This window comes from Ctenopharyngodon idella, chromosome 18 (assembly GCF_019924925.1).
Source record: "Ctenopharyngodon idella isolate HZGC_01 chromosome 18, HZGC01, whole genome shotgun sequence".
Lineage (NCBI taxonomy): Eukaryota > Metazoa > Chordata > Actinopteri > Cypriniformes > Xenocyprididae > Ctenopharyngodon > Ctenopharyngodon idella.
Genome location: NC_067237.1, coordinates 12,947,334 through 12,971,828, shown reverse-complemented (window position 1 = coordinate 12,971,828; position 24,495 = coordinate 12,947,334). Strand labels below are relative to the sequence as shown.

The 24,495-nt window shown below is 44.9% G+C and overlaps 1 protein-coding gene across 1 annotated transcript in view; it reads right to left on the bottom strand.

Moving 5' to 3' along the window:
- Window positions 1-24,495, bottom strand: part of mthfsd (methenyltetrahydrofolate synthetase domain containing) — a 121,640-nt gene that overhangs the window by 10,504 nt on the left and 86,641 nt on the right. The gene's annotated exons all lie outside the window — the stretch shown is intronic.

The following is a 24,495-nucleotide window of genomic DNA, read 5'->3' as shown; positions in this document are numbered from 1 at the left end:
ACTTTTGTCCTAATTTCTAAACTTGCAAGAGATAAACCCTGAGCTTTTATTTTGGAGAAAACTAACACCAGGCAGCCGACTGCGTGAGCAAAGTGTGCACTTCTCTTCAGCATAAACGTGCAGCATAAACAGACTACCTATATACTTAAATCACTGTTTTTTGCTGTTTTATAAAGGCACAAAGCCATATCACGGTTTTGATTTTAGTTTGTTGGCAAAATACAATGTTAGAGACCATTTACCCTATGTTAGGCTATGTTTTAAATTTTCGGTTCATTATGAAACAGTGGCGGCACAGGGTCATTAATGGGAAACACTGAATGTTTAGCTGACAAATGTGCTAAAAGTTGAGTAATAATATATTGTAACAAAAACCCTTCAACCAGACCGAAAGAGCGTCTTAAGTGCCTGGCCTGCCGCTGTGCTGAGTGAGTGACAGGAGGTGTGGCTGTGAACAACTGTGGTGTTCATGAACTCACTGTTGGAGAGAAGAGAGAGAAAGCAATGCGCTGCCGGTATCGGTGTATGGAAACTGCAGAAAAGCGGTATTGAACTGTTTAACATGTTTTAGTCCTGCCTCGCTGCTCAGATTGGTTTGCGTTTGTAACTCCGTATAGCTTTGTTTTAAAACTCTTTTATTCATTGTTGCTTATTTTTTTATTTTATTTATTTTTTTATTACCTTATATGTAATATTGCCTACCACACTAATCTGACGTCGCTAGCTTGTAATCTTTGAATCTAAATCGCTGTTACAACGCATTTGCATTTGCAGCGCTAGCTTGTTAACTTGTTAACAGTCTCTCGCGCGCTCCTTTTCCAACGCGTTCTTCAAACAGCTGTGGTAAGTCGGATCAGTCTACAAACACGGTGAGTCATGTCATCCTCTCCCAGCATTGCTACCTATTCGATTTGCCACATGTTTACCATAAGCTGTGATCAATTTACCATTGATCACAATATTCTTTTAAATAGACTCAAATTATGTTGGCATTAGTGGAATTGCATTGTCATGGTTCAAATCATACTTATCTGACCGTTATCAGTTTGTAGTAGTAAACGAAGAGATGTCATATCGATCACAAGTTCAATATGGAGTACCGCAAGGCTCAGTACTAGGACCGTTGCTGTTCACTCTGTACATGCTACCCTTGGGAGATATCATTAGGAAGCATGGTGTTAGTTTTCACTGTTACGCTGATGATACTCAGCTCTATATTTCTTCGCGCCCTGACGAAACTTACCAATTCACAAAATTAACAGAATGCATAGCTGATATAAAAAATTGGATGACCAGTAATTTCCTACTACTAAATTCAGAAAAACAGAGATTCTAATTTTTGGACCAAAAACTTCTTCACGTAATAACCTAGAATACTGTCTAACACTTGATGGCTGCTCTATTAAGTCTTCGTCGTCTCTTAGGAACCTGGGTGTGCTCTTTGATACCAATCTTTCATTTGAAGGCCATGTTACTAGCATCTGTAAAACCGCATTCTTCCATCTTAAAAATATATCTAAACTACGACATATGCTCTCAATGAAAAATGCAGAACAGTTAGTTCATGCGTTCATGACCTCAAGGCTAGATTACTGTAACGCTCTACTGGGTGGTTGTTCTGCTCGCCTGATAAATAAACTACAGCTCGTACAAAATGCAGCAGCTAGAGTTCTTACTAGAACTAGGAAGTATGACCATATTAGCCCAGTTCTGTCAACACTGCATTGGCTTCCTGTTAAACATCGTATAGATTTTAAAATCTTGCTAATTACTTACAAAGCACTAAATGGTTTAGCTCCCCAGTACCTGAGCGAGCTCCTAATTCATTATAGTCCTTCACGTCTATTGCGATCTCAGAATTCAGGCCAGCTGATAATACCTAGAATATCAAAATCAACCGCAGGCGGTAGATCCTTCTCCTATTTGGCACCTAAACTCTGGAACAATCTTCCTAGCATTGTTCGGGAAGCAGACACACTCTGTCAGTTTAAATCTAGACTAAAAACGCATTTCTTTAACCTGGCATACACATAACACATTACCAATTTATATTTTCAAATCTGTTAAAGGATTATTAGGCTGCATAAATTAGGTCAGCCGGAACCGGGAACACTTCCTATAACACCTGATGTACTCGTTACATCAGAAGAAGAATGGCATCTACGCTAATATTAGTCTTTCTGGTTATCCCGAGGTTCACCGTAGTCAACCGGATCCAGGCCGTATCCAGGTGAGACCAAGGACCTGCGCCTTGACACGACCACAACGCAGCCCTGAAGTATCAGCAGAGATTGAGTCAACTAGATCATCCACTCTGAGGGCCTCATCGACACGACAGCCACGACACAGTTCCTCAACAGCCGTGATGAATACAATCCTCAATTGGATGGAACTGGAATAAATACTTTGAATGTTGCGATCCTGTCGGACTTATAATAGCTACCTGAATCGTAACAAAGCACTGTTGGCCAGAGGAGAACTGGCCCTCCGACTAAGCCTGGTTTCTCCCAAGGTTTTTTTCTCCATTTAAACACCTATTTGCCACTTGTCTGCCACCTGATGTCACCTGATGGAGTTTGGGTTCCTTGCCGCTGTCGCCTTTGGCTTGCTTAGTTGGGGACACTTGACATTTGATAATCAACAGTGCTTTGATCTGCCTGCATTGACACTATTCTTTTAAGAGCTACTGTGCAGCCAAATAATGTACCAGTTATCAATGTAAAGCTGCTTTGACACAATCTACATTGTAAAAAGTGCTATATAAATAAAGGTGACTTGACTTAGTCGAGAGAGATGTATTGAAAAATTATATTTTGACAGCAGTTAAGAAACCTCAAGCTGAAAGAATTGGGGTTTTTGATAAAACATTCGGGGCTCCAGCCCCCTTAGCCCACCCCTAGCATCACCCCTGCTGATCACATCCAACATCTTACATTAAGACTCCACTCATTCCTGTTGTCTCTCAACAACACTCTTCCATCATATGCAAAAGGCAGCGCAATACTGCTAATTTGCTCCCTATTTGCACTTCTTCTAATGCACTTCTTTCTGTTTCTATGGGATGGGTCTATGGAATTGTCAGTCTGCAGTCAACAAAGCAGACTTCATTCCAGCCTTTGCAACTCTGTTTAACTGTTTAACATGTTTTAGTCGAGAGATATGTATCAAAAAATTATATTTTGACAGCAGTTAAGAAACCTCAAGCTGAAAGAATTGGGGCTTTTGAAAAAACATTCAGGGCTCCAGCCCCCTTAGCCCACCCCTAGCACCTCCCCTGCTGATCACATCCAACATCTTACATTAAGACTCCACTCATTACAGTAGTGGCCGTTTTGAAAAGTACAGTATTCTGTTTTTTCACTACTCCTTACCCTAACTCACACAGAAATGACAGAACAGATTCATTTAAATTCACCTTTATTCAAAAGATAAGTCAGAAACTTAACAAGGGCGACCCAAAATTTGTTCAGAGGCTGTATCTCTGTAGTTATTTGAATTTATAAAATTTTAAATATGAATATTTTTCTTACAAAAATGCATCCCTTCACTTCAAAAGGCCTTCATTAACCCCCTTGAGCCATATGGATTACTTTGATTATGGATGGATGCATTTTATTTTTGTTTTAAAATGTGGCCCCCCATTCACAACCATTATAAACCTTGGAAGACTAAAGATATTTTTAAATATATCTCTGATTGTGTTCATCTGAAAGAAGATATACAGTTATATACAGTCATATACAGTACACCTAGGATGGCTTGAGGGTGAACTATCACTTTAATTGGCGAACTGCAAAAGGCAGTGCAATACTGCTAATTTGCTAATCGTAACCGTAATCTGCTAATACTTCTAATGCACCTCTTTCTGTTTCTATGGGATGGGTCTCTGGAATTGTCAGTCTGCAGTCAAAAAAGCAGACTTCATTCCAGCCTTTGCAACTCTCCAACTTTGCAACTATCCACTTTCAAAATCTTGGGTATGACTGAGACCTGGATTTGTCCAGATGACTCAGCAACCCCAGCTGCTCTCTCTACTAGCTTTACTAGCTTCTACTAGCTCTCTACTCTCTTTCCCTCACACCCCTCGTCAGTCTGGGAGGGGTGGAGGCACTGGTCTTCTCATTTCTAACAATTGGAAATTGTCAACTCACTCCTCGCTATGCAATAACAATTAGTTTGAATTTCATGCTATTATGGTAACAACTCCTGTTAAACTCCATATTGTTGTAATATATCGCCCTCCAGGTCAACTGGGTACCTTTGTACATGAGCTGGATATGCTGCTGTCCTCATTCCCTGAAAATGGCAGCTCACTTGTAGTCTTTGGCGACTTCAACGTTCATCTGGTGAAGCCTTATGCTACAGACTTCCACTCTGTCCTAGCCTCCTTTGATCACAGACGGGTCATCACCACAGGTACTCAAAAATCTGGCAACCAACTTGACCTAATTTACACACGCAACTGTATCACAGACAACATTTTGGTAAAATCTCTGGACATTTCTGATCATTTTTTCATTATTTTTAATCTACAACTTAGTACTTGTGCACCACCAACTCCTCTACTAGTTGCTTTCAGACAAAATCTGTGCTCACTTTCTCCCTCCCATCTATCCTCTGTTGTGTCATCCTGTCTTCCCTCACCCACACAATTCTGGATGTGAATTTTATGTTTCACTTCAACTTCTTGTCTAGACAAAAATCTGTCCTCTCTCTTCCAGGCCAATGCATGCTACTCCCTCTAGCCCTTGGTTATCTGATGTTCTTTGTGAACACCGGACCAAACTTAGGGCAGCAGAGAGAAAATGGCGCAACAAAAACTACTGCATGCTCGCTGTCTCTCCAAAAAAACAAAAAACAACAACAACAACAACAACAGCAAAAAAAAAGACTAAGCCACGGTGTTTGTGCTGCACAGGCAGCCATATATTGCCATACCCAAATGCTAAAAAATTAATTATAAATAAAATGCATTATTTAAATTATTAAATTAGTTGTAAATTAAATCAAGCACCGAAGGTGCGTAGGCACCTCTTGTAATCGTTAGTTTTCTTATTATTATTCTTCCGCTCTGGAAGTCTATGGCAGCCCATAGAACCGTATGCGGGAAAGTTGTGAAATTTGGCTCACTGAAAGAGGCCAGTCTCAACTGTGTCCATAGCAAATTTGGAGTCTCTAACTCATTCCCTCTAGCGCCACCACCTGTCTAAACTTTCACTCACATTTATGCTAATAACTTTCAAACCATAAGGGCTAGAGACAAATTTCCTCTTTTTTTCCTCTGATTCCTTAGCTCAAGACGATTCAAATGCACCCTATGATGTCATGAAAATTTTCCCGACATTTTGACTTTTCCGAAAAAACCTACTTTTTTGAACTCCTTCTAGGGCGTTACTCAGATTTTCACAAAAATTAAACCAGATCATCTTCAGACCATGCTTGCAAAAATTCATCAAAAGCTTTTTGATAGATCCATCCGTTCTCAAAAACTTCAAAAATGAATTCGACGAAAAGCTCACAAAATCAGACTTGAGGCTATATCTCCACAACGCTTTATCGTATTCAGACCAAACTGGGTACATGTCATCGTAAGCATGACCTGAGGTAACATGCAGCGTTTCGGTGCAGCGCCACCTACTGGTCCGGAGATACGAAAAATGGCTCTTTTTGCTCAAATTCTGATGGCTTTGTCCAAAAATCATAAATGTGGTCTCGTTAGATTCGGGGCATCATGCCGAGTCGAATAATATGCAATTTTCCCATATCGGCCATTTAGAATTTTGTGCTAAAATACTATATTTTATGATACTATATTTATATTTAAATACTATATTTCCCGAAGGAGCCTGAGAAGTTTCGCACCAGCACCACCTAGTGGTAAAATCATATATTCAAATGCTTATAACTTTGGGTGTGGTCGACCCATTTTCACAGTAGTCATCTCCTTAAACTCCTGAATCCCTACCGAGTCCAACGATACCAAACATGTTAGGTTTCGAGTAGTGTTTTTTTCGCCATGTTTGAATTTTGCAAAAAACGTACTCGGTTACTAACGTAACCTCGGACGTAACCTCGGTTCCCTGAGATAAGGAAAGAGTACTGCGTATGGGGAAAGGTCTCCTTTTTCCCCGTTACTGAAGCCTTTTTCAATAACGCAGTGTAACTGCATCGTCATTGGTTCACTCATAGAAAGTTGTTGAACCAATGACGGTGCGGCATAGCTGCGCGGCCTATGGCGACAAAGCGCGCGAAGAAGCCCGCCAAAAGGGGCGGGGCTTACGGCTATATAAGCAGGCATTTCGCCATAGGATTTCAGGTCATACGACTGAAGCGACGACACTGAAGCCGCAGCCTCGTGGCACGGCATGTAACGCAGTACTTGTTCCGTATCTCAGGGAACCGAGGTTACGTTAGTAACCGAGTACGTTCCCTTTCGATACTTCACTCATACTGCGTATGGGGAATGAATTGAACCGCGCCGTGCCACGGCAGGGAACGAATGAACTTGTCATGGACACCACAAGGGAACCAGCGGACAAGTGAGAGGGCCGGAACCAGCGGACAAGTGAGAGGGCCGGAGCCGTCGAACCCAAGTGTTACACTTGCAAAAGGGGAGCTAACTCCCGAAGTGGCATGAGGCGGAGCTCGATAGAGGCCGCTGAGTCATACCGAGAGGACCTGAGCTTGTAAGGTCGGGATAACCAAGTTATACAATCTGACAAAAGTGGACGGCGAGGACCAGCCGGCCGCCTCACAGATGTCTTTAATAGAAACTCCACTGGACCATGCCCAAGAGGAAGCCATTCCTCTAGTGGAATGGGCTCTAACTTTTATGGGGCAGTTCAGGTCCATAGAGGAGTAGCAAAGAGCAATAGCATCGACTATCCAACGCAAAAGACGTTGCTTTGAGACCGAAGACCCTTTGGTGCGGCCGCCAAAGCAGATAAAGAGCTGATCGGATTGCCGGAAAGGCTTTATCGCTCGACATAGGTCCTCAATGCCCTGACAGGGCAGAGTAATTCCAGCTCTCGCTCATCCGACGAGGGAGGAAGCGTTGAAAGGGAGATGACCTGTGCTCTGAATGGAGTCGAGAGCACTTTAGGAACGTAGCCATGCCTAGGTTTCAGAACGACTTTGGAGTCGTTAGGCCTGAACTCAAGGCATGCAGGGCTCACAGAGAGGGCCTGCAAGTCGCCAACACGCTTGACCGATGCTAGTGCAAGTAGCAGAGCGGTTTTGAGCGTCAGGGGCCTGAGGTCAGCTGAACGCAGTGGCTCAAAGGGGGGCCCTTTGAGAGCTCTGAGGACCAAAGAGAGGTCCCAGGTGGGAACGGTGAGAGGTCGAGGTGGATTCAATCGCCTAGAAGCTCTCAAGAAACGCGCCACAAGGCTGTTTCGTCCCACTGACTGGCCAGCGATAGGAGCGTGAAACGCTGCAATGGCTGCTACATAAACCTTGAGCGTTGAAGGGGTGCGACCCATATCTAAACGCCCCTGGAGGAAAGACAGTATCGGTGATACGTCACACTCCACAGGGTCTATGTTGCGTGCAGAGCACCAGTCAACAAAGACCGACCATTTCTGGGCGTAGAGGCGTCTCGTGGACGGGGCTCTCGCCTTAGAGATGGTATTTAGCATGTCCCCTGGGAGGTTTACAGGCTCCCATCGAGGGACCAGAGGTGCAGAGCCCAGAGTTCTGGCTGGGGATGCCAGATCGTCCCGTTCGCCTGAGAGAGGAGATCCTGTCTCAGGGGGATCGGCCACGGGGCTTCCGTGGAAAGCCTGAACAGCTCTGAGGACCAGACTTGGCTCCTCCAGAGCGGGGCCACTAGGAGGACTCTGTGTTTGTCTTTCCCGACTCGCCTGATGACCCGAGGGATCAGGGCGACTGGGGGAAAAGCGTAAAGGAGGGTGCAGGGCCAGTCGTGGGCCAAAGCATCTTCCTCCTTCGAGAAATAAATTGGGCAGTGAGAGTTGTCTTCTGAGGCGAAGAGGTCTATCTCTGCCCTCCCAAAGAACTCCCAGATCGTGAGAACCGTCTGGGGGTGGAGCATCCACTCGTCTGAGGGGACATTGCTCAGAGATAGCATATCTGCTCCCAAGTTTGTTCTCCCGGGTACGTGAGTCGCTTTGAGTGACTGTAACCTCGGTAATGTCCACTCCAGAAGAAGCTTCGCCAGTGCGCATAAGCAGCTGGACGAAAGGCCACCCTGGTGATTTATGTATGACACCACTGTCATGCTGTCCGACTGGACTAGGACGTGGCATCCCGTCAGGTGTGCCTGAAACGCCTGAAGGGCTCGGATCACTGCCAGAATCTCGAGGCAGTTGATGTGCAGATGGCTTTCCTCGCGAGACCACGAGCCGAAGGCCGGTCTGCCCTCGCAAAAAGCGGCCCAACCCGTGTTGGACGCATCTGTCGAGAGCACCGTCCTTCTGGACACCGCCTGTAGGGGTACTCCATGACTGAACCATACAGGGTTCGTCCAAGGTTTCAGAGCTGTCAAACAGGCCTGAGTGACCCTGAGACGCAGGCGGCCATGCCGCCAGGCGTGAGGAGGGACCCGAAACTTCAACCAGTATTGTAGAGGCCGCATCCGGAGGAGGCCGAGCTGCAAAACCGGGAAGGCGGAAGCCATCAGCCCTAGCATCCTCTGGAAGAACTTCAGAGGGAGGTAGGTTTTGTTCCTGACTGAAGCCGCGAGCTGCTGAATGGCCAGGGCGTGCTCTGGCGAGACTACTGCCATCATACGGACTGAGTCAAAAACTGCACCAAGGAATGTGATACGTTGGCTGGGAAGCAGTGAGCTCTTGGCAAAGTTGACCCTGAGTCCCAGGCATTCCAAGTGGCTGAGGAGCACGGATCTATGATGTTCTAGCTCAGCTCGCGACTGGGCCAGAATGAGCCAGTCGTCGAGATAATTCAGAACCCGGATTCCCATCTGTCTCAGTGGGGAAAGCGCCGCGTTCATGCACTTGGTAAAAGTGCGAGAAGCTAGGGACAGCCTGAAGGGAAGGACTGTATATTGGTAAGCCACGCCCTCGAATGCGAATCTCGAGAATCGCCTGTGATGGGGGGCTCTCTGGATGTGAAAGTAAGCATCTTTCAGGTCCAGTGAGCAGAACCAGTCCTCAGGCTAAATCTGTGCGAGGATCTGCTTCAGCGTTAACATCTTGAACTTCTGTCTCATGAGGGAGAGGTTCAAGAGTCTGAGATCTAGGATGGGTCTGAGACCGCCATCTTTCTTGGGGACCAGGAAATAACGGCTGTAGAACCACCTCTCTGAGGGGGGAGACTATTTCTATAGCTCCTTTCCTCAGTAGAGTCGTGACTTCAGCTCAGAGGACATGACGCAACATTTGTGGGCCCAGTTAGCACTGAACACTGAACATATCTCCCACGCCCGGAACTAAACGGGGCGGAGGGGAGACTGAACGAAGGAGCTTTTGGGGTGGTCCGGCCTCGGCGAGACTTTGCCCTATCCTCTTCCTTCCTGGCAGATCAGGAAGACTTAGAAGGTGTCGAGTCCAGCGAAATCTTAGGCCGGGGTCCCTGACGTCTCGGGAAGGAGGAGCACTTTGCAGGGCGTGAACGCTGGCGCTGTTCCTTGGGAGGCGCTGCCTGAGAGGTAGAGGGTGCAGGCTTGCTCTGCTGAGCCGGCGCAGGCCTGGGGCGGCTGGAAGCAGAAGCAGAACTGGAGCGCTTGGGCAGGAAGTGTCGCATGGCTTGGGACGACTTCTGTGCTGTGGTGAAGCATTCCGTGAAGCCCTCTACCGCTGGCCCAAAGAGACCGGAAGGAGAGACCGGGGGCGTCCAAGAAGGCCGTCTTGTCCAGGTCCTTTATCTCGGTCAGGTTGAGCCACAAATGGCACTCGAGCACGACCAGGCTGGCCATGGATTGTCCAATGGCCTGGGCTGTGGCCTTTGTGGCACACAGGGCTAAGTCGGTGGTGCTGCGGAGGTCATGAAAGGCAGGTGCATCAATGCCGGATTCGTCCAGAGAGCGGAGGAGCTTCGCTTGGAACAGCTGGAAGATTGCCATGGTGGGCAGCGCTGAGGCAGCCTGGCCTGCGGACGAATAGGCTCTGCCAGCCAGGGCAGAGGTGGTCCTGCAGGGCTTGGATGGAAGGGCCCTCTTCGTCTTCCAACCCACAGCCGCGGGGGGACAGAGGTGAGCCGCCACTGCTTCATCCAGGGGCGGTAGGTGCTCGTAGCCCTTCTCTTCAGAGCAGTCCACAGTGGTGAGAGCTGAATGGTGCGTAGTGCGTAGGCGGGCAGAATAGGGAGCGCGCCACGACTTCGTCAGCTCGTCGTGCACCTCTGGGAAAAACGGGGCGGAGCGCTGGCAAGGGGCCTGGCAACGACCCGGCAGGAGCCACTCATCAAGCCTGCTCCGCGATGGCTCTTCTGGCGGGGCCCATTCGAGGTCCAGTTCCTCTACTGCCTTCGAGAGGACGCGGAAAAGCTCGGCGTCCATACCCGGCTTGCAGTCAATGGGCTCCAGCGAGGGTAGGCGGGCGGGGTCCTCCGAGTCACCGGCCCGTCCTTATGTTTCGGAGGCCGTGAGAGACATGGAGTCATCGAGCGGCTCTTCGTCTGATCCGCAGAATGAGACGAGGTCGCTCGCATCTGCAGAGGGACGCAGCTCAGGGCGGGAGAACAGGACGGGGGACTGCTCTCTAGTGGGAGAGGGCTGAGCCGACGTGAGCTCGCACAACTCCGGGCGCTGATCCGCTCTGCCCCGCTGTCTCTTCCTAGCTGGCTCGCGGGAGGAAGAAGACGGGAGGGCGCGAGCAGCGGGACCGCTTTCAGTGAAGAAAGTGATCCGTGAGCGCAGAGAGGCTAGACTCATGCTCTCGCAGTGAGAGCATGAGGTCCCGGTGGGCGCGGCCTCCGCATGGGACTTGCCCAGGCAGCTGACGCACTCGTCGTGCCAGTCGTCATCATCATGAGGGGCTCTGCATGTGCCACAGGAGTGGAAGCTCTTTTAGAGCGGCGAGAGCCGCGGGAAAAAGCTCTTCAGAGCGGCGAAAAAACGTGGGAAACTGCTCTATTTAGACGCGCCGGATGGTGGCAGGAGACGCGCTGAGAGGCGGCCGGAAGCGGGAAGCGGGCGGCTCGAGGCGGCAGTCTGCGACGGCGCCGGCGCTGTCTTCTTCCGGCGAGCTCAGCTCAGTCCGCTGTGGGAGCCTCGACGGCGGCGAGAGCTTGTTTAGGCGAGAGCTTCTTCCAGGCGGCAAAGGCTTCAGCTCGGAGATCAGCAAAGAGATGCGTTGTCGTCGCTGAAGGAGATAGAACTGAAATCCTATGGCGAAATGCCTGCTTATATAGCCGTAAGCCCCTGCCCCTTTTGGCGGGCTTCTTCGCACGCTTTGTCGCCATAGGCCGCGCAGCTATGCCGCGCCGTCATTGGTTCAACAACTTTCTATGAGTGAACCAATGACGATGCAGTTACACTGCGTTATTGAAAAAGGCTTCAGTAACGGGAAAAAAGGAGACCTTTCCCCATATGCAGTACGAGTGAAGTATCGAAAGGAAACCTACTTTTTCGAACTAGTCCTAGATGATTTGTTTGATTTTCATGAAAATCAAATCAGATAATCTTCAGTCCATGCTTGAAAAAAAAGTTATCAAAAGCTTTCGGATAAACTCAACCATTCTCAAATAACATGCAAATTAATTTAACATGAATTTAACGAAGAGCACCCAATTTGGACTCATGGCTGTATCTCTGCAATGCTTTATCATAATCAGACTAAACTTCGTACATATCCTAAGCAAAACCAGAGCCTACATGCTGAGTTTATATTTTCAAATCTGTTAAAGGATTATTAGGCTGCATAAATTAGGTCAGCCGGAACCGGGAACACTTCCTATAACACCTGATGTACTCGTTACATCAGAAGAAGAATGGCATCTACGCTAATATTAGTCTTTCTGGTTATCCCGAGGTTCACCGTAGTCAACCGGATCCGGGCCGTATCCAGGTGAGACCAAGGACCTGCGCCTTGACGCGACCACAACGCAGCCCTGAAGTATCAGCAGAGATTGAGTCAACTAGATCATCCACTCTGAGGACCTCATCGACACGACAGCCACGACACAGTTCCTCAACAACCGTCCATACCGCCGTGATGAATAGGATCCTCAATTGGATGGAACTGGAATAAATACTTTGAATGTTGCGATCCTGTCGGACTTATGATAGCTACCTGAATCGTAACAAAGCACTGTTGGCCAGAGGAGAACTGGCCCCCCGACTAAGCCTGGTTTCTCCCAAGGTTTTTTTCTCCATTTAAACACCTATTTGCCACTTGTCTGCCACCTGATGTCACCTGATGGAGTTTGGGTTCCTTGCCGCTGTCGCCTTTGGCTTGCTTAGTTGGGGACACTTGACATTTGACTTGACATTTGATATTCAACAGTGCTTTGATCTGCCTGCATTGACACTATTCTTTAAGAGCTGCTGTGCAGCCAAATAATGTACCAGTTATCAATGTAAAGCTGCTTTGACACAATCTACTTTGTAAAAAGCGCTATATAAATAAAGGTGACTTGACTTTCGACGTAGCGCCACCTACTGGTCTGAAGATACAAAAAATGGCTATTTTTGCTTATAGCTTCAGATAAGTTTGTCCAAAAATCATAAAGGTGGTCTTTTTAGATTCGGGGAATCATGCCGAGTCGAATTACACCCAATTTTCCCATGTCAGCCATTATGATTTTTGTGTTAAAATGCTGTATTTTATGAATGCATTAGTGTACCATTACGAAACTCGGTATCAGCACAAGGCCCTGAAGGAGCCTGAGAAGTTTCGCACTAGCGCCAGCTAGTGGATTATTATTATTATTTTTTTTTTTTTTTCATATGCTTATAACTTTTGATCTGGTTGACTTATTTTCATGGGAGTCATATCCTTAGCGAGTGTCATTGTCACCTCACTCTGACCATATCACATTAATTTGGTCACAGCGCCACCTATTGGTCAAAAGTGATCAACTAGTAAATCTTTATTATTGACTGTATATATCATTTTTCAGTTCTTTTGCCTAAAATGATCTTAATAGGTCTTTAATTGCTCACTGTTGCAGTTGGTCTGATGCTCCCAGCCATGTTGGCTGGCATGTTGTGCCTTTTTTGCTTGGCCCCGTAATTGCTGCTTGCAGCTATATTTTTAGGGGTTCAAGCACGAAGTGCTGAAACCCTATTGTAATTGTAAGGATTTTTAGGGGTTCAAACACGAAGTGCTGAAACCCTATTGTAATTGTTAAAATTTTAATTATTATTATTATTATTATTATTATTATTATTATTATTATTCCGCCATAAAACTGATCGTGCAGACCAAACCGTAAGGCCTAGAGGCTTGAAACCTGGCCAGATGGTGGGTCTCAATTTGGGGAGAGCCTGACAAGGTATGACCCCGATTGGCCAATAGGGGGCGCTACAGCGATCAACAACGCAAAACTGCTCATAACTCCTAAACCGTTTGTCGTAGACTCAAGTGTCTTATATCACTGGAATCCTCAAGACGAACAAAACATTTATCTCCGATTTCATTTCCGCCATTAAAATTTTTCCGCCATTTTGAATTTTCTGAAAAATCTACTTTTTCCAACTCCTCATAGGCTGTTTGTCCGATTCACTCGAAACTTGATATACATCATCTAGAGATCTTCCTGGCAAAATGTTATTAAAAGAATTTCGATTGGTGATTCACTCTCGTGACCAGATGCCAAAACGTTCGAAGTAGGCAGGGCCACTTTCACTTAAATGATTATAACTCTTGAACGAAGTGAGATACTTTCACCAAACTTGTCATATTCATGTATGAGTTCATTCTGTGGTCATACAAAAAAAAAAAAAAAAATGCAGAGTATTACCACTTGGTGGCGCTATAATACGAAAAAAACATATAATTTTGCCACAGTCAGCCAAACTTCCTGTGAGTCATTTTGATTTTCTTTAAAATCATATTTTTTCGAACTACTCTTAAACCATTGCTCCAATTTTCACCAAAATCGAATTGTATCATCTTTAGACCATGCTGGTAAAATGTTATGGATTTCGTGTTGATAGACGAAACCTTATTCATTTACCACAGCAACAAATTAGAGGCTTAATGCCAAAATGACTCTTGAGGCTGTATCTCTGCAATGCTTTTACATATTGACACCAAACTTTGCGAGTATCATTGTCACCTCACTCTGACCATACCTCATTAATTTAATCACAGTGCCACCTATTGGTCAAAAGTGATAAACCAGTAAATCTTTATTATTGACTATATTTGTGATTTTTCAGCTCTTTTGCCTAAAATGATCTTAATAGGTATTTAATTGCTCACTGATGCACTTGGTCTGATGCTCACATCCGTGTTGGCTGGCTGGTTGTGCCTTATTTGTGCTTGGCCCCGTAATTGCTGCTTGCAGCTATATTTATTATTATTCTTCTCCAAAGTAAAAGCATTTTTGAGGGCCTAAACGTGCTCAAACTCATGAAACTTTGCCCACGCCTCAGAAGTGGTGAAAATTTACGTCTGTTATAGGTTGCAGAATTAGGCATGGCAAAATGGCTCGATAGCGCCACCTAACGAAGTTCCCCTCACGCTACATTTCACATAGATTTTGAAATTCGATACACACATTTAACAGCCCAATACCTACAAAAAAGTCTCTTGGAGCAAAGTCCGAACAGGAAGTCAGATATTTTGAATTAACTTGCCATTTTTTGCCATTTCCACACGTTGTACTTTAATGAACTCCTCCTAGAGCTTTAATCAGATCAATGTCATATTTGGTCAGTCTAATCTAAAGGCCTTTGCGATGTTACATTGCGAAGATCTAGACTTTTTGATGAAGGGCATCTCCGTGGCGGCCTGACAAATTTTGATTTTTCACCATAAAACAAGTAGTTGTTGTAACTCAGGCATACAATGTCCGATCTGCCCCAAACTGTACATGTTTTATTAGAGTCCTGTCCTGAACACATCTGCATGGCAATATTCAGTTACAGTCATAGCGCCACCTGTGCGCAACAGGAAATGACTTCTTTCACACTGTGATTAACTCCTCGTAGAGATTTAACCAGATCAACATCATATTTTGTCAGTTTAATCTTAAGACATTAGCGATGATAAATATCAAAGATCTTGAGTTTTCGTTGAAGGACATGTCCGTGGCGGACTGACAAAATCTGATGTTTTGCCATGAAAGAGGAAGCTGTTGTAACTCAGGCATACAATGTCCGATCTGCCCCAAACTTCACATGTGTGATAAGAGTCCTGGCCTAAAGACATCTATATGCCAATATTTAGTTAGTCATAGCACCACCTGCTGGCAACAGGAAGTGGCTTGCTTTACACTGTTATTCACTCCCAGAAACATATTTCAATATGCCACAAAGTACCAAACATACTAGAAACACGTTAAATCATGGCTTAGTGCTAAAGTATGTGATTAATCCTTGGCTCAAGACGAACAAAACATTTCAATTTTTCCACCATTTTGAATTTTCTGAAAAATCTATTTTTTCGAACTCATCATAGGCCTTTTTGTCTTATTCACTCCAAACTTGATATACATCATCTAGAGCAGGGGTTCCCAACCACATTCCTGAAGGCCCCTCAACACTGCATGTTTTCCATGTCTCCTTAAACAAACACACCTGATTCAAATCATCAGCTCATTAGTAGACACTCCAAGACCTGAAATGGGTGTATCAGACAAAGGAGAGATACAAAATGTGCAGTGTTGGGGGGCCTCCAGGAATGTGGTTGGGAACCACTGATCTAGAGACCTTCCTGGGATAAAGTTATCAAAAGAATTTCGATCGGTGATTCACTCTTGTGATGGGACGCCGAAACGTTCGAAGTAGGCAGGGCCACTTTCACGTAAATGGTTATAACTCTTGAACGAAATTAGATATTTTCACCAAACTTGTCAGACTCATGTACAAGTTCATTCTTAGTCATACAAAATAAAAAAAATTGTGGAGATTTACCACTTGGTGGTGCTATAATATGAAAAAAAATAACATAAAAACAGCTATAACTACGCAACTGTTAGTCCAATTGATTTGAAAATTGGCATGCACTGTCTTTGTCTGAGTTGCCTTGATGATTTATGATGTCATTTGTGTATTTCGAAAAACATGGCCTATAAACTTTGAGCACCGTTTAGGGGGTTTTCACACTGGGCTCGTTTGCTGCGGTTCAACATCACACACACACAATATTCATATCATATGTTGAATGTCCTCATTCTGATCAACTTTGCCTCAAGAACCACTGCTGTCAATCAAATTGTTTGTTAAACATTTGCGATTACTTGAAAAATCAACTTTTTCCAAACTCCTCATAGGCCATTTGTGCAATTTGTTCAAAACTTGACATGCATCATCTAGAAACACTCATGGCAAAAAGTTATCAAAAGAATTTCGATTGGTGATTCAGGTTCGCAACACAATGCCAAAACATTTGAAGTAGCAGTTGCCTTTTACTAAAATGGTTCTCTCTTGATTGCAATAAGATATTTTCACCAAACATGGTACACATGTGTACAAGCTCAATCCGAGGTCACAGTAAAAAAAAAAAAAAAAAAAAAAAAAGTGTAGCTTTTGGCCACTTGGTGGCACTGTAATAGGCAAAAAACATGAAAACCACTACATCTACACAACAGTTAGTCTGATTGACATGCACTGTTCTTGTCCAAGTTGCCATGATGGTAAAGCAATTGTCCACTTGGTGTATGAAAGAAATCAGCCACCAGGTGGCGCTGTGTATCACACATAAGCAATATTCATAGCATGTGTTGAATCTCCTTATTCTCTATACCTTTGCCTTAAGGTCCTAGGTATTTTTACTGCTTGAGATAAGGCAAGCTAAATCTCTTGGCATTTTTAAATCTCAGCTTAAAACTCTTTTTTAGGGTAGCTTTTAATTGAATAATTGTAATTCTTCATTGTGCTTATTTTATAGTTTATTTTGTCGCTTTAACTTTAATCTTTATATTGTGTGGTGTATCTTTGTTGTTTTATTTGTTTCTGTAAAGCGCTTTAAGACGTACATTTAAAGGCACTATAGAAAATAAAGATTATTATTATTATTTCACTAAACCTCAAAACAACTGCAATTCTCTAGATTTTTTAAGTCAATAATTATCAAAAACTGTTGAACTTTGCCATTTGGATAGCCATAACAGCATCATTAAGAAAACGTCCATCTCCAAATGTACCCAAAAGCCTATAAGTCTTAACTGCTTTCGTGTCAGTTTAGACCCTAACACCATAGATGGCATAAAGGTCTTAATACGCTTAAACCCCGATAAATGCTGCTTGCAGCTTTAATTTTTATTATTATTCTGTTGTTGGGAACCACTGATCTAGAGACCTTCCTGGCAAAAAGTTATCAAAAGAATTTCGATCAGTGACTCACTCTCATGATGGGACGCCAAAACGTTCGAAGTAGGCAGGGCCACTTTCACGTAAATGGTTGTAACTCTTGAACGAAATTAGATATTTTCACCAAACTTGTCATACTCATTTACAAGTTCATTCTGTGGTCATACAAAAAGGTGGTTGGTCTCAATTTGGGGAGAGCCTGACAAAGTATGACCCCGATTGGCCAATAGGGGGCACTAGAGCGATCAACAACGCGTAACTGCTAATAACTCCTAGACCGTTTGTTATAGACTCAAGTGTCTTATATGATTGGAATCCTTGGCTCAAGATGAACAAAACGCATATCTCCAAAAAAAATCTACTTTCAAACTCCTCATAGACCGTTTGTCCGATTCACTCGAAACTTGATATACATCATCTAGAGATCTTCCTGGCAAAAAGTTGTCAAAAGAATTTTTGATCGGTGATTCATCAATTGGCAGGGCCACTTTAGCTCCAATGGTTCTAACTCTTGAATGAAATGAGATATCACCAAACTTGTCATACTCATGTATGAGTTAATTCTTCGGTCATACAAAAAAGTTACAGAGATTTACCACTTGGTGGCGCTATAATACGAAAAAACAACAACATAAAAATGGCTATAACTACACAACTGTTAGTCCAAATGACTTGAAAATTGGCATGCACTGTCTTTGTCCAAGTTGCCTTGATGATTTATGAAGACATTCGTGTATCTTGAAAAACATGGCTGCCATCGGCCTATAAAATTTGAGCACCTCTTAGACCAGATTAACAGAGTCCGATCGGGACAAAACTGTGGGCCTGTTTGACTCATGGCCCTAGAGGTCTGTGCGAAGTTTGAAAGAAAACAGCCACTGGGTGGCGCAATAGTGTTTTAGACCCTATATATCACACAACGTATCACACATACACACAATATTTATATCATATGTACGGTGTACATAATAGGACATTCTCATACCTCAGTCATACAACAAAAGCCTCATGCCTCAGACTAAAAGGATTCAGTCATTGGACAAAACGGCATCGCGCCTCAGACTGAAAGGCTTCAGGTCTCAGGAAAAACAACGTTAGGTATCAGGTCTTGTACAATTAGGCTTTGGATGAAACAGCCTCAGACCAAAAGGCATCAGACAAAACAGACTTAGACAAAAAGGCATGGACTACACTATTTACTAATTACTATATACTACATAAATTTAACCTCCAAAAAAGTTAGCCTGGAATGAATGCATGCCTGGCATGAATGCAAATTCCCGTGATAAACCTCTGGGATTTTGGAGCACCAACTTGTAACAGTAGGTCAACATAACTACAATGCGTTTGTTAACTGATTCCCTGTCTTATTCTGCCCTCTAGTGGCAAAAAAGAGAAATTGCTGCTATCAGCACTTAGTGTAAATAGAATGTATTGCTATTTTCACTTTTGTAAATGGCATTTACAGTTATTTGCACTGTAAATGATTATATTTATTAAAATTATTAAATGGATGCTGCCTTATTGGGAGAATAAAAACCCACCCAACACCTTCCCCTAACCCTACCCAATAAATACTTTTAATATTTTTAAACACTCGTTAGGCAGAGGTGTTTGTCCAACCTCTTTGAGGAGTTCTGACCAATTAGGTATCATCTTTGTTTCAGAGGTGACTTTTCTCCTCACCTCATCATAAATTACATGTTATCACCTCGTCTCTTAACTTTCCTGCTATTAGCAGAGAGTACAGAGAGTACAGTTTAGACATGATTTCTATAAAAAGAATACAATACATTTTACACAGATTTCATTCATGCCATCCTTTGAGTTGTTAGAAATCAATCATGCACACAGTATTTTCTCTCTAATATTGTCAATCTTGCAAGTAAAGAAGTTCATAAAGTCATTACTGCTGTCAGAAGTCTTTATTTCTTGTTAATTTAGCCACTGTATCAAATAAATACCTAGGGTTGTGTTTATTTTCCTCTAAAAGATTTGAAAAATAAGCAGATCTAGCAGTTTTTAAGGCCTTTCTGTACTCAATCATTCTCTCTCTCCACGAAATGCGAAAAACCTCTAGTTTTGTTTTCTTCCAGCTGTGCTCCATTTTTTGGGCTGCTCTCTTAAAGGGCCAGAGTGTGCTCATTGTACCACGGCATTGGACTAATTTCCTTAATCTTTTTCAAGTGCAAAGGAGCTACTGCATCTAATGTGCTGGAAAAGAGAGAGTAAATAGTTTCAGTTGCAACATTGAGTTCTTCTAAGCTGTCTGGTATACTAAGGCGATGAAACTGATCAGGAAGATTATTTATAAAGCTATCTTTAGTGGTAGAAGTGATAGTTCTACCATATTTGTGGCAGGGAGGCAGTTTAGCAGCCTTGGCTAAATGTAGTATACACAAGACTAGATAATGATCTGAGATGTCATCGCTCTGCTGCAGAATTTCAACGGCATCAATATCGATTCCATGAGACAATATTAGATCTAAAGTATGATTATGACAATGAGTGGGTCCTGACACGTGTTGTCTAACTCCAATAGAGTTTAGAATGTCTGTAAATGCCAATCCCAATGCGTCTTTTTCATTATATATATGGATATTAAAATGAACAACAATTAGGATTTTATCCTCAGCCAGTACTAACTCTGATAGAAAATCAGCAAATTCTTTGATAAAGTCTGTATGGTGCCCTGGTGGCCTGTATACAGTAGCCAGCACGAATTTCAAATGGGATTTGTCACTTAAATTACATAATGTTACATAAAGCACCATTACTTCGAAGGAATTATAATTGAAAGACTTTTGAGTAATACTGAAGATATTACTATAAATAACACCTCCCCCTTTGCCTTTCCGACACGGTTCATGTCGATAATAGTAACCTTGAGGGCTAGACTCAATTAAAGTAATCTAATCATCTGGTTTTAGCCAGGTTTCTGTCAAACACTTTTGAAGAAAGGGATCTAATATTCAGCAATCCAAGCTTTATAATTTGTTCATCAGTATTATATTTGTTTTTAATTTGTTGAACCTCAATTAAATTTTTTACCCTTAAATGGTTTTGGGAGATTTTTGTATTTACTAATTCGGGGTACAGACACAGTCTCTATGTGATATTATCTAGGTGAAAGAGTTTCTATGTGTTGGGATTTATCTGACTTCTGTGACGTGAGACAGCTAGCAGACAGTCGGTTTAGCCAGTATGTTTGCTTCCTGACCTGGGCCCCAGTTTGTCATGTTTCAGCTCTAAGACTTTGTGCCATATTACTAGAGAGAGGAGCGGCACCATCCCAGGAGGGATGAATACCATCTCTTTTCAAAAGGTCAGATCTGCCCCAAAAACAGCGATCTCTGACTGGCGAAGTTGAAAATCATTAGTGCCGATGTGAATAATGATCTTAGAGTATTTACGATTAGCTTTAGCCAGCACTTTTAAATTTGCTTTGATGTCAGGCGCTCTGGCTCCCGGCAAGCATGTGGCTATGGTGGCTGGTGTCTCTATTTTCACATTCCGTGTAATAGAATCGCCAATAACTAGGGCACTTTCAACGTATACTCATCTCAGTATAGCAATATTTTTTGGGAAAAGCCAATAATTCTTCACACAGAGACACAGAACATGCAGGATTCATATTTAAACTGTGTTTTTGCAGCTTAATATTGACAGAAACGAGTCTATATCGTGATTAGAATAAATAATTTAGGGATAAAAAAAATCTAGGTGCTGTCTCATATCAAAATACTCGTCGTTTAACACTCAGAAGTTGGGAAACACGCCGGCGCATTTTGCTGGATTTTTTTCACATAGCAGCAAACTCAACTTAAAATACTACGTCATTGTGGCGAGGGGGGCGTGGTTCAGTGGAGTCGGCAGCGGGAGAGAGAGTCAGGAGACGAACGGTGAGTGAGTGGGTTAAATGCAAATGACGAACACCTGTCTCTTGTTTCAGTAATTGGTGTGGAGAGAGTATATAATGCCAGGAGAAACAGGAGTGTGTGTGTGTGCCTGTCTGCACACCTTTTTTCTTTTGTGAAAATACTGAATAAAAGCAGTCAGTATTCAAGCCGACCCTGTCCTCTTCCTTCCTAAACATTGAACCTTGTTACACTGGTGCCGAAACCCGGGAAGGAAGACGGAAGCCGCCGCCATGCAATCGTCCTCCGGAACGCCATTTGTGGAGATTATCAGCTCCCTCGCGGTCATGCAACAGGAACAACACAAGGCCCTGCTGGACTTGAGACAGGATCAAGAGAGATGTTTTCAAGTCGTTGTCCAAACCCAGCAGGAGGACCGCCAGAGGTTCCGGAGCTGGATTGACCGGGAGCTTCGACCGGAAGCCCTGGAACCTCGAGCTGTGCCCACCCACCTACCACTCAACAAAATGGGATCTGAGGATGACCCGGAGGCATTCATCGACTTGTTTCAAAAGACGGCCGAGCTGTCAGGCTGGCCGCGGGACCAGTGGCCGATGCGCCTGGTCACGTTGCTCTCCGGGGAGTCCCAGATAACGGCACAGCAGCTTCCGGTGCAGAATCTCCTGGTCTTCGACGACCTGAAAAGGGCCATCCTCCAGTCCGGCCGACCCTTCGTGATGGCCCAACAGCTCCGGGACTCCTGCCGCAAATGGCTGTTGGCTGAGGGAAGCGACGTGGAGAAGATCGTCGATCGAGTGGTACTGGAGCAATTCATTACTCGGCTCCCAAGGAAGACAGCCGAGTGGGTCCAGTGCCACCGCCCCACGTCGCTGGACTCGGCCATCCACCTCGCGGAGGACCATATGGTGGCGTGCCCAGGGGTCGGCGAACCCCTCCCATCTGCTTCTCTCTCTCTTTCTTCCCCTTCTGTCCCTCTCTCTCATCCTGTCCCTCTCCCCAGGTCCCGTTCGCCTGGCCATCCTCGAGTCCCGCCCCGGGGGGCGGGACGGGTTTGACCAGAGCCAGTTTGGGGGTCCCAGAGCCCCGCCCAGGAGGGCGGGACTGATTTCCGCTGGGCAGGACCCCGCTCCTGTTTCTCCGCTTTCTCCATGCCAATCATTTACCCCACTCCCTGCCACTGGGGCGGCGGGGAGGTCTGGGCCAGCCTGTTGGCGTTGCAGGGACCCGGAGCATTTGGTGGACAGGTGCCCGGTGATGGAGGTCGGGACAATGGTCTGGGTCCCGGACGCCCCGCAGGCTGCCCCCGGTCAAGCTGGCTGGTACCAAATACCTGTGAGTATCAAGGGGGGTACCTATCAGGCCTTGGTGGATTCAGGCTGTAACCAATCCTCAATCCATCAAAGCCTGATTTCATCCGGGGCATTGGATACAAGCCGCGTGGTTAAGGTGCGGTGTGTGCATGGGGATGTGGTGGTATATCCTGTAGTGCCGGTCATTATCCAATTCCAGGGCCAAAAGCATAGTGTTGAAGTGGCAGTTAATCCGCACCTCCAGCATCCGTTAATTTTGGGGACAAATTGGCCAGCATTTTCTGAATTATTGGGTTATTTATGCACGGATGTTGGGGATGCGCAAGTACAGGTGGGAGAGACTGATCGGGGATCACTGAGTGCTGCTTCAGGGGAACAGAGTGAAATTGAGAGAATAATTCTCTCGGATCACGATGACTTTCCCCTGGAGCAGTCTCAGGATGAGACACTAAAACGTGCATTTGAGCAGGTCCAAACCATCGACGGTCAGCCTCTCCAGCCTGGACGGGCGCTTACCTATCCATATTTTGCAGTTATAAAAAAATCGATTGTATCGGGTGACCCAAGACACCCAGACAAAAGAAGATACAACCCAGTTGTTAGTTCCAAGGAGCCACAGGGAAATGCTTTTCCAAGCGGCTCATTCTAATCCAATGGCTGGACACTTAGGGCAGGCAACAACACTAAATCGATTCTTTTGGCCGGGCATTCACGAGAATGTGCGCAGGTGGTGCGCGTCTTGTCGTGAATGTCAGTTGGTAAATCCACCGGCCACCCCAAAAGCGCCTTTGCACCCCCTCCCATTAATGCAGGTCCCCTTCGAGAGAATTGGTGTGGACCTCATCGGGCCATTAGAGCGATCAGCCAGGGGACATCGCTTTGCATTAGTCATTGTGGATTATGCAACACAATATCCTGAAGCAGTGGCCCTCCGCAGCATTTCCGCGAAGAGTGTTGCGGACGCACTGTTTAGTCTAATCTCCTGGGTGGGGATTCCAAAAGAAATCCTCACCGATCAAGGCACGGCGTTTATGTCACGTACTTTACACGAACTTTACAAATTATTGGGCATTAAAACGGTCCGTACCAGCGTCTTTCACCCACAAACTGACGGGCTGGTCGAACGTTTTAATCGCACGCTTTAAACCATGATTCGTAAATTCGTGCAAGACGACACCAAAAATTGGGATAAATGGTTGGAACCCCTGTTGTTCGCTGTGCGAGAAGTCCCGCAAGCCTCCACAGGGTTTTCCCCCTTCGAGCTTCTCTACGGACGCCAGCCCCGCAGGGTACTGGATGTCCTAAGAGAAACTTGGGAGGACGGACCATCTCAGAGTAAAAACGAAATTCAGTATGTCATGGACTTGAGAGCAAAACTCCACACTTTGGGGCGGCTATCAACAGAGAATTTGTTACAAGCCCAGGACAGACAGAGCCGGCTGTACAACAGGGGAACTAATTTATGTAAATTTGCACCGGGAGAGAAAGTGCTTGTATTGCTTCCAACGTCAAGCTCTAAATTATTAGCAAAGTGGCAAGGACCATTTGAGGTCACACGGCAAATTGGATAGGAGAGGGGCACGTCAGATATATCACCTCAATCTCCTTAAAAAATGGAATGAGGCAGAGGCAGTGATGTTGGCGACGGTAATTGGTGGAGAGGATGATCTCGGGCCAGAGGCGAATACTAAACCACAATCTCTCGCACTGGCCCCAGGAGGAGATCATCTCTTGCCCTCCCAGCTCACTGACCTAACGAAATTACAAGCAGAGTTTGCGGACGTGTTCTCACCCCTACCGGGCCGTACTAATTTGATTCAGCACCATATTAAGACAGAGCCGGGCATGGTAGTTCGCAGCCGGCCGTACCGCTTGCCTGAACATAAGAAAAAAGTGGTTCAGGCAG